Source organism: Poecilia reticulata, chromosome 3, assembly GCF_904066995.2.
Source record: "Poecilia reticulata chromosome 3, P_reticulata-male-v2, whole genome shotgun sequence".
Lineage (NCBI taxonomy): Eukaryota > Metazoa > Chordata > Actinopteri > Cyprinodontiformes > Poeciliidae > Poecilia > Poecilia reticulata.
In genome coordinates this window covers 6846020-6855575 of record NC_088832.1, presented here as the reverse complement: position 1 = coordinate 6855575, position 9556 = coordinate 6846020, and the positions used below count along the sequence as shown (strand labels likewise).

Sequence of the window (9556 nt, the reverse complement as noted above, 5' to 3'; positions counted from 1 at the left end):
ATTTCTTAACAAAGTAGTGATAAACTGACTTGAATATATAATATGTTGTTATGCTAATATTTGTTCATCTGTAAATCCTGAAGAATCCAATCAGTTAGGTAGACTACTGATGTGTCTTGAAGACATAAAAGCCTGGATAAATTATTTTTCTATTTTTGCCTTTTTGAATCAGAGCCCCTAAAGACCAGACTTTAATAATCACGTAAATAACAGTGGACATGTCATTTAAATCCCATATTAAGCAAGTTTGGTAACAAGGTTTCCTTCTTTCACCTCCACAGAAGTAACAAAAATAATTGAAAAAAAGACGAAGACAATCACAACTGAAAGTTGTGTTGCGGCATTTAAACTTGCAAATATTTAAGATATTAATATAACATACACTAGTGTACATGTACTAAGATTGGAATCCAGTGCTTCAACATAGATATTGATCTGTAAACAGTGAAAGACTAAACCACAACATGTTCCAATAATGTGACATCAGAGAATGTCCCCAAAGTCTAATTAAGGCCTTTCATGTAGCAAAGTCTCTGAATTTAATTGGGCACCAAACCTAACTTCCACTGCGGGAGGTCAAACGTCTTAGTGGTACAACCCTGAGGAAGGAAGAAATTAGATGGTTGGGGAGAGTATAGTACAGTATAGAAAAGGATAAGATTGCAGCCTGTGCGTGTGAGGAGCAGTAGAAGAGAAAATAGGCAAGGCTTCTTACAAAACTGTGATGCCCTAATGGAGGCACTAATAATAGGCATGGCTAGAATAAAACAGGGAGTGTCTAGAAGTTGTTAGGCATGGATGGTAATGTCCAGTGTAAATGTGTAAGCCTGTTATGGCGCACAATAAATATACATGAGTTTGTGTTTCTTGAGTCACTTATTCACATGTGGCATCACAGCTCTTGCCTTTTCTGGTTCATCAGCAGACCTTGAAGGGACCCTTCCGTCTTGAAGCAAGCTTGTTAAATCTGTTGTGCAGAGTCATCCAAAAGAACAAGGTGACCAGGTTCATCGGGGTAAATCACCTTTATGGTCATTCTGATGCTTCTGGTGTTCTTTGTTGGCACCAGAGTTTTAAGCTACATCCTAGAAATTGTCTGATAAACCAGTAGACAGGTAACCAGTAAGCAGACCTGATGTGCAACACATCACAGCAGGTCCACAGTTTTAACACTACAGTGGACCACTGCCTAGTCACAGTTCAGTATTCATAGACTGACCTTTTTACAAGTTTTCTGTGGAATGTAACTAAATTACTCACACAAAATCCACCTATTTGTAAGTTTCTCATAAAGCATATCTAAAAAATTCTAAACAAAATGCAGCTATGGAAGCTGAAGTATTTGGGACAAATGCTACTTGACATGGTATTGACTGACATTTGCAAAGTACACAATCCAGGAACAGTATTTATTTTTCCTTGATGTTGACTGGCTGTGCACCCCAAGAGCAGAAATAAAGTGAATCAGCTTCTCCAGTAGTGCTAAGACAGTTTCGACTGTGCGCATTAATGCACATCAATGTATAGTTGGTGTATTAAAAATAGGCAGCTGTGAGCCTTTTTGGAGGGGTGGAAAAAAATTGTTTTTAAAAGCAGCTTCCATCTCTCTTTCTCACAAAAACAATAGAGGAAGACTACGGGCTACAGCTCTCCTCAATGATATCTGCTGCACCTTCCTGTCTATGTCTGCTCAGATGTTGAGTTGAAGGTTTGTATGCTCTTTGCTTGATGGGAGGAGGCTCATCTGTCTGAATACAATGTCTGACCACATCTGTGCGTCCATAGTCTTAGTCGTGGACACTGAACATGTCACTGCAAGTTAGTAATAGTGCTTCAAGTTGTCCGCAATGGTCATCGCCGAGTCCTGAGTGGTGAAGATCAACGTCAGGTAAGCCTGGTGTAGGAGGAGGAATAGCTGTTGTTTCAACTGCTGCTACAGGAGTCTTCACTACATAATAGTGATCTATCACTAACTTACCCTAGGGGGATGAAAATCACCTACTCTGGTGTCAGAAGGCACTTGGATGTCAGCTGTAGTTGGATTCATTACTCTGACATATGTCAACAGTGCCTGTACCAGTGCAAACATGTTTGCTGCTAACAGATCATGATAACTTGGTGGACAGGGCTCTAAAACAGGTGTGCAGTCAGTTTTAAGATCAAATACTTCAATAGCGAGCTCAGCTTTAGCTAACTCAATAATCTGTGACCTAGGACAGGTTATTACATGCTTTATCACATCAAGCATTAAAGTGAAAATAAGCTGCCTCTATGGTAGGTAAGAGTTACGGTAAAGTGATTTTCTACTTTAAAAATGCCTTGTCTCAGATCCAAAAGCACTTAGTAGGAGAGCAGAAAGGATCAGACAGCTACAGTAGGACAGGATAGGATAACTGAGTATGTGACACTTCTTAATTTCCTGAACTAGATGAGTGAATACTTTGTTATCCATTCTAACAGCACTAGGAAGTATCTCAAGGTTATCTAAATAGTCACTAGTAATAGTTCTGGGGTAATGTTTTCATCCAATTTATAAAGTGCGGTTGAATTACCGTATTTTCCGCACTATAAGGCGCACCTTCAATGAATCGCCTATTTTAAAACTTTTTTCATATATAACGCGCATAAAATAGACGTTTCAGTTGGGTTGCCAATTTGTTCCGTACTCTATTATTCCACATCCACATTTGTAAATAAGCTGTCCCCGAGTACTTTATAGAGTAGTCTGCCCCAGTCATTGTTTCACTCACGGTGTTGGTGTTGCGATATTGTGCCCAACTGCTTTCTGGGTAACACAGACCAACTGGACACGCTGCCGCCGCAGTCGAGAAGGTCCTCGCTGCAGCATGCAGAAAGGGGCGGGGACGGACCACTGTCAGCCTCATACCTTATATGGAAATGGGACCATTGCACTCCGGAAGTGAAGGGGGCGCTATTTTCCTAATTTCTAGTATAAATACCTTAAAGAAGCGGGTTTGAGATGCCGATTGAAAGAATTTTGAGAGGGTTCATGTGTTCGGCACACGATCCAAAATGGAAAAGGCGCAAAGTCAGCAAAAGGTATTTTTACCTTCTTTAAAATTTTTATCACATAGTAAATCAATACGCTTTTCTAGATGACGTTGAGCATATAATAAACAGCTGTAGACTATTGAAATGCGTAATTCATAGAAGGTAAGGTTAAATTTAGCATGTAGCATAGCTAATTATTTCCCTGCAGGGCACCATTAGATAAAAATAGAAAAGTAAATAAAATGTATAATTGATAAGTGTATTTTGTGCTCAAACTTTGTTTTTTTATTTTATTTAACAGATCCACGTTTCTATTTGTAACATTCGTAACGGAGAGAAGATTATTCCGTATTGCACGAATGACGGATATTTCTGTCCTCTTTGCTCATACAAAGCCGATGAGTCGTTCACATAACAAGAACTGCTACGGTTCAACATAACGGTATGTAAAGCTACACTTACACTATCATTTATTTATTTACCTTCTTAACAGTTTTGTAGTTGTTTTTTTTTTCTTCATAAAAAAGACTAGAAAAAGGTTAATCCTTTTTGAAATATGTTTTTGCACGCCAACATTTCTGGAAAGTCTAACACTTTTTATAAACTAAAAGCTGCCATCATAGGTGGGTGTAGTTCCCTCTACTTCATATATTTATAGTAGTAAATAACTGCAAAAAACACTAGTAAGAGTAACAGTATTAGGTGATATATCTACTATTAAGTACGGTTTTACTGATCATAATGTGCAGTGTAATATTACCCATTTATTTCTGCAGACATGAATTAAAATGAAGGTATGTGCACTGATAGTTATTTTAAAAATGGAAATTAAAAATATTAATATAAGTCAACAAATAAAGGTTAGAAGAAACCTGTGTGTCGTGTTTTTTATGGGTTAAAATATGCTCTTCATTCTGTGAAGTAACTCGCATTAGGTTGCATATCAACAAAATCTACTCAAATAAGAGTATAACATATGACAAAATAGTTCGTGTATGTATATATCCATCCATTTTCTTACACCCTTGTGTAGTGGGGTCGGGAGTTGCTGGTGTCAATATCCAGCTGGCGTTCCGGGCGAGAGGCGGGGTCAGGGGTCACCCTGGACAGGTCGCCAGTCTGTTGCAGGGCAACACAGAGACACACAGGACAAATAACCATGCACACACACACTCACACCTAGGGACAATTTAGAGAGACCAATTAACCTGACAGTCATGTTTTTCCTTTTGCAGTTGTTACGTGTTCTTCCTGTAACCGGCAATATAAAGACTGTGTGGGCTTCACTGGAAATGGAAGACGAGGAGATTACCCTCGTTACTACTGTGATGGCAGACCTGGACACTGCCCTGGATGTCAGTACTGAATGCAAGGAGAATAATAGTTGTTTTCCACAGTCTTTCACACATTGTTCATTTTGGTGACATCTTTGTAAATCTGTTCTGCTGACATTTGGATTTGTTCTGTCATCCTTTAGTTTTTCACAATGTGTTCTTTAAACATTATGTAAATTTTTTAGTGTTCCTTTTGTTGTAGTTCAGTTGATTTATATTATTTAGTTTTTTGGTAGAACTGTTGTTTCCAGGAAAAGTAACATTGTGGCTCTAATATATTAAAGAGAAAGTAGAACCAATAAAGTAGTTGTAAATATATTGTAACAGCATTGTTTAACAATTGGATAACCTTGTTTTAAAATTTTGAAATACAAGCAAAGATAATACCTTTCAGTATTTCATGTGTAACGTTTCATATACTTTAACAATGACTGGAAGAAATAAAAATTGTCTTTGCAAACCTCAGTCGTTTATGTTTTAGCAATCAGAATCAACAGTTTTTATTTAAATAAAGCAACCAAATACAGAAACATGTTCAGTTAGAAACATACCATAATACAAAGATTAAAGGTATGCTGAGCGACGGTGGAGACCGGGTGGAGGTGATGGAAACTCGGGTGAGGAGCAGTTGTTCACATCAAGCCGGACTTTATGAAGGGTAATTCAAGAAGATGAGGAGACCGGCGCCGATAGGCTGAGACGGAGGCGCATGATGAGCTGATTGGCTGAATTGAAGAGCGTTAGAATGTACACATAAGCCTGATTTATTTATCTGGTGACTTCAAAGAAGCTTTTCATACAGAAACAATGATTAATCCACAGTGGATCATTCTCTTGTCAAATAAACTTTCTAAAACCTACTTTCTCTGAGTGTTTCCAGTTTGAAGCTACATTTAAAGTTTTACAAAAGTCTCTCTGGGTTTTGCAACAATTGAATATTTGAGCGCAGTTTGTGAATCAAATACAACTGGTAGAGTTGATATAGAATTTCTAAATTGAATAGTGGGACACCAGTCCAGTGTCTTTTATCAGATTACTGGTTAAGCTGGAGTCCTTACAGGAAAGGTTTCCAATGAGACTTTATGGTAAACAATGACAATAGTTGAGCTCACCTGCAACCAAGCATAATAGTTTTTGGCACTAGTTATATTTTAGATTTAAATTTATTTATTATAAGAGTACGTTTCACTACATCACAATCTATTAATTGAACTACAGCGTTCTTGAAGTATTTGGTATCTGTTTTCTTAATCTAGGATGGACTGGTGATCTGCCCAGGGTCATGCGTGCGTGTATGATAATTAATGGATGGATAAATGTGTTCCTAAATATTTTTTAAGCCTTTTGTTTCAGCTAGATTGGGTGACAATAGATAAATACATATACATAATAATTCATTATTGTTGCTTGTTTTAAGTTGTTTATTACTAATGTGATTTTAACATTAAAAAAACAATAGTTTTAATTATTTTTTTAAAGGGACATACCACGTTACATTTTTATTTCTATTATTATTATTATTATTATTATTATTATTATTATTATCAATATTATTGTTATTATTATTATTATTATTATTATTATTATTATTATTATTATTATTATTATTATTATTAACGCGGCTGGTACAGGAAATAGCGCCACTAGCGGCCAAGTACACCTCGCTGCAGCATGCAGAAAGGGGCGGGGACGGACCACTGTCAGCCTCTTACCTTATATGGAAATGGGACCATTGCAATCCGGAAGTGAAGGGGGCGCTAGTGGCGCTATTTCCTGTACCAGCCGCCGCTAGTGGCGCTATTTCCTGTACCAGCCGCGTTAATAATAATAATAATAATAATAATAATAATAATAATAATAATAATAATAACAATAATATTGATAATAATAATAATAATAATAATAATAATAGAAATAAAAATGTAACGTGGTATGTCCCTTTAAAAAAATAATTAAAACTATTGTTTTTTTAATGTTAAAATCACATTAGTAATAAACAACTTAAAACAAGCAACAATAATGAATTATTATGTATATGTATTTATCTATTGTCACCCAATCTAGCTGAAACAAAAGGCTTAAAAAATATTTAGGAACACATTTATCCATCCATTAATTATCATACACGCACGCATGACCCTGGGCAGATCACCAGTCCATCCTAGATTAAGAAAACAGATACCAAATACTTCAAGAACGCTGTAGTTCAATTAATAGATTGTGATGTAGTGAAACGTACTCTTATAATAAATAAATTTAAATCTAAAATATAACTAGTGCCAAAAACTATTATGCTTGGTTGCAGGTGAGCTCAACTATTGTCATTGTTTACCATAAAGTCTCATTGGAAACCTTTCCTGTAAGGACTCCAGCTTAACCAGTAATCTAATAAAAGACACTGGACTGGTGTCCCACTATTCAATTTAGAAATTCTATATCAACTCTACCAGTTGTATTTGATTCACAAACTGCGCTCAAATATTCAATTGTTGCAAAACCCAGAGAGACTTTTGTAAAACTTTAAATGTAGCTTCAAACTGGAAACACTCAGAGAAAGTAGGTTTTAGAAAGTTTATTTGACAAGAGAATGATCCACTGTGGATTAATCATTGTTTCTGTATGAAAAGCTTCTTTGAAGTCACCAGATAAATAAATCAGGCTTATGTGTACATTCTAACGCTCTTCAATTCAGCCAATCAGCTCATCATGCGCCTCCGTCTCAGCCTATCGGCGCCGGTCTCCTCATCTTCTTGAATTACCCTTCATAAAGTCCGGCTTGATGTGAACAACTGCTCCTCACCCGAGTTTCCATCACCTCCACCCGGTCTCCACCGTCGCTCAGCATACCTTTAATCTTTGTATTATGGTATGTTTCTAACTGAACATGTTTCTGTATTTGGTTGCTTTATTTAAATAAAAACTGTTGATTCTGATTGCTAAAACATAAACGACTGAGGTTTGCAAAGACAATTTTTATTTCTTCCAGTCATTGTTAAAGTATATGAAACGTTACACATGAAATACTGAAAGGTATTATCTTTGCTTGTATTTCAAAATTTTAAAACAAGGTTATCCAATTGTTAAACAATGCTGTTACAATATATTTACAACTACTTTATTGGTTCTACTTTCTCTTTAATATATTAGAGCCACAATGTTACTTTTCCTGGAAACAACAGTTCTACCAAAAAACTAAATAATATAAATCAACTGAACTACAACAAAAGGAACACTAAAAAATTTACATAATGTTTAAAGAACACATTGTGAAAAACTAAAGGATGACAGAACAAATCCAAATGTCAGCAGAACAGATTTACAAAGATGTCACCAAAAAAGAACAATGTGTGACAACTGAAATGTGTGAAAGACTGTGGAAAACAACTATTATTCTCCTTGCATTCAGTACTGACATCCAGGGCAGTGTCCAGGTCTGCCATCACAGTAGTAACGAGGGTAATCTCCTCGTCTTCCATTTCCAGTGAAGCCCACACAGTCTTTATATTGCCGGTTACAGGAAGAACACGTAACAACTGCAAAAGGAAAAACATGACTGTCAGGTTAATTGGTCTCTCTAAATTGTCCCTAGGTGTGAGTGTGTGTGTGCATGGTTATTTGTCCTGTGTGTCTCTGTGTTGCCCTGCAACAGACTGGCGACCTGTCCAGGGTGACCCCTGACCCCGCCTCTCGCCCGGAACGCCAGCTGGATATTGACACCAGCAACTCCCGACCCCACTACACAAGGGTGTAAGAAAATGGATGGATATATACATACACGAACTATTTTGTCATATGTTATACTCTTATTTGAGTAGATTTTGTTGATATGCAACCTAATGCGAGTTACTTCACAGAATGAAGAGCATATTTTAACCCATAAAAAACACGACACACAGGTTTCTTCTAACCTTTATTTGTTGACTTATATTAATATTTTTAATTTCCATTTTTAAAATAACTATCAGTGCACATACCTTCATTTTAATTCATGTCTGCAGAAATAAATGGGTAATATTACACTGCACATTATGATCAGTAAAACCGTACTTAATAGTAGATATATCACCTAATACTGTTACTCTTACTAGTGTTTTTGCAGTTATTTACTACTATAAATATATGAAGTAGAGGGAACTACACCCACCTATGATGGCAGCTTTTAGTTTATAAAAAGTGTTAGACTTTCCAGAAATGTTGGCGTGCAAAAACATATTTCAAAAAGGATTAACCTTTTTCTAGTCTTTTTTATGAAGAAAAAAAAAACAACTACAAAACTGTTAAGAAGGTAAATAAATAAATGATAGTGTAAGTGTAGCTTTACATACCGTTATGTTGAACCGTAGCAGTTCTTGTTATGTGAACGACTCATCGGCTTTGTATGAGCAAAGAGGACAGAAATATCCGTCATTCGTGCAATACGGAATAATCTTCTCTCCGTTACGAATGTTACAAATAGAAACGTGGATCTGTTAAATAAAATAAAAAAACAAAGTTTGAGCACAAAATACACTTATCAATTATACATTTTATTTACTTTTCTATTTTTATCTAATGGTGCCCTGCAGGGAAATAATTAGCTATGCTACATGCTAAATTTAACCTTACCTTCTATGAATTACGCATTTCAATAGTCTACAGCTGTTTATTATATGCTCAACGTCATCTAGAAAAGCGTATTGATTTACTATGTGATAAAAATTTTAAAGAAGGTAAAAATACCTTTTGCTGACTTTGCGCCTTTTCCATTTTGGATCGTGTGCCGAACACATGAACCCTCTCAAACTTCTTTCAATCGGCATCTCAAACCCGCTTCTTTAAGGTATTTATACTAGAAATTAGGAAAATAGCGCCCCCTTCACTTCCGGAGTGCAATGGTCCCATTTCCATATAAGGTATGAGGCTGACAGTGGTCCGTCCCCGCCCCTTTCTGCATGCTGCAGCGAGGACCTTCTCCCTTCTCTTGGCGGCTGCTTACCGTCATAGACATAATATAAGAGTAGACCCCGCATTGGCTGCTCTGGCGCAGGAAATACGGCGGCCATCTTGGAGCGGTACTCCCTCCTACTTTGCTCAATCAAAACAGCAGAAGATGCCTCAGCACTGAGGGATATTGTTGTTCGGATCTATGGATTATTGATGTGAGGGCTCCACAGACAACATTTCATAAGTAAGATGAACATATTATTGTGGTGTATATATTGTGATTGGAA

General features: G+C 36.6%; 2 long non-coding RNA genes across 2 annotated transcripts; one reads left to right on the top strand and one right to left on the bottom strand.

Annotated features, from left to right (window-relative positions):
- Positions 1 to 2822: 2822 nt before the first annotated feature.
- Positions 2823 to 4811, top strand: LOC145551065 (uncharacterized). The gene is made up of 3 exons (XR_014086839.1): positions 2823 to 3060; positions 3314 to 3454; positions 4248 to 4811. It is a non-coding gene; the product is annotated as an uncharacterized LOC145551065 (long non-coding RNA).
- Positions 4812 to 7298: 2487 nt separating this feature from the next.
- LOC145551064 (uncharacterized) lies at positions 7299 to 9301 on the bottom strand. Its single transcript, XR_014086838.1, has 3 exons — positions 9066 to 9301; positions 8672 to 8812; positions 7299 to 7879 (listed from the first exon to the last, which is right to left on the bottom strand). It is a non-coding gene; the product is annotated as an uncharacterized LOC145551064 (long non-coding RNA).
- Positions 9302 to 9556: the final 255 nt, after the last annotated feature.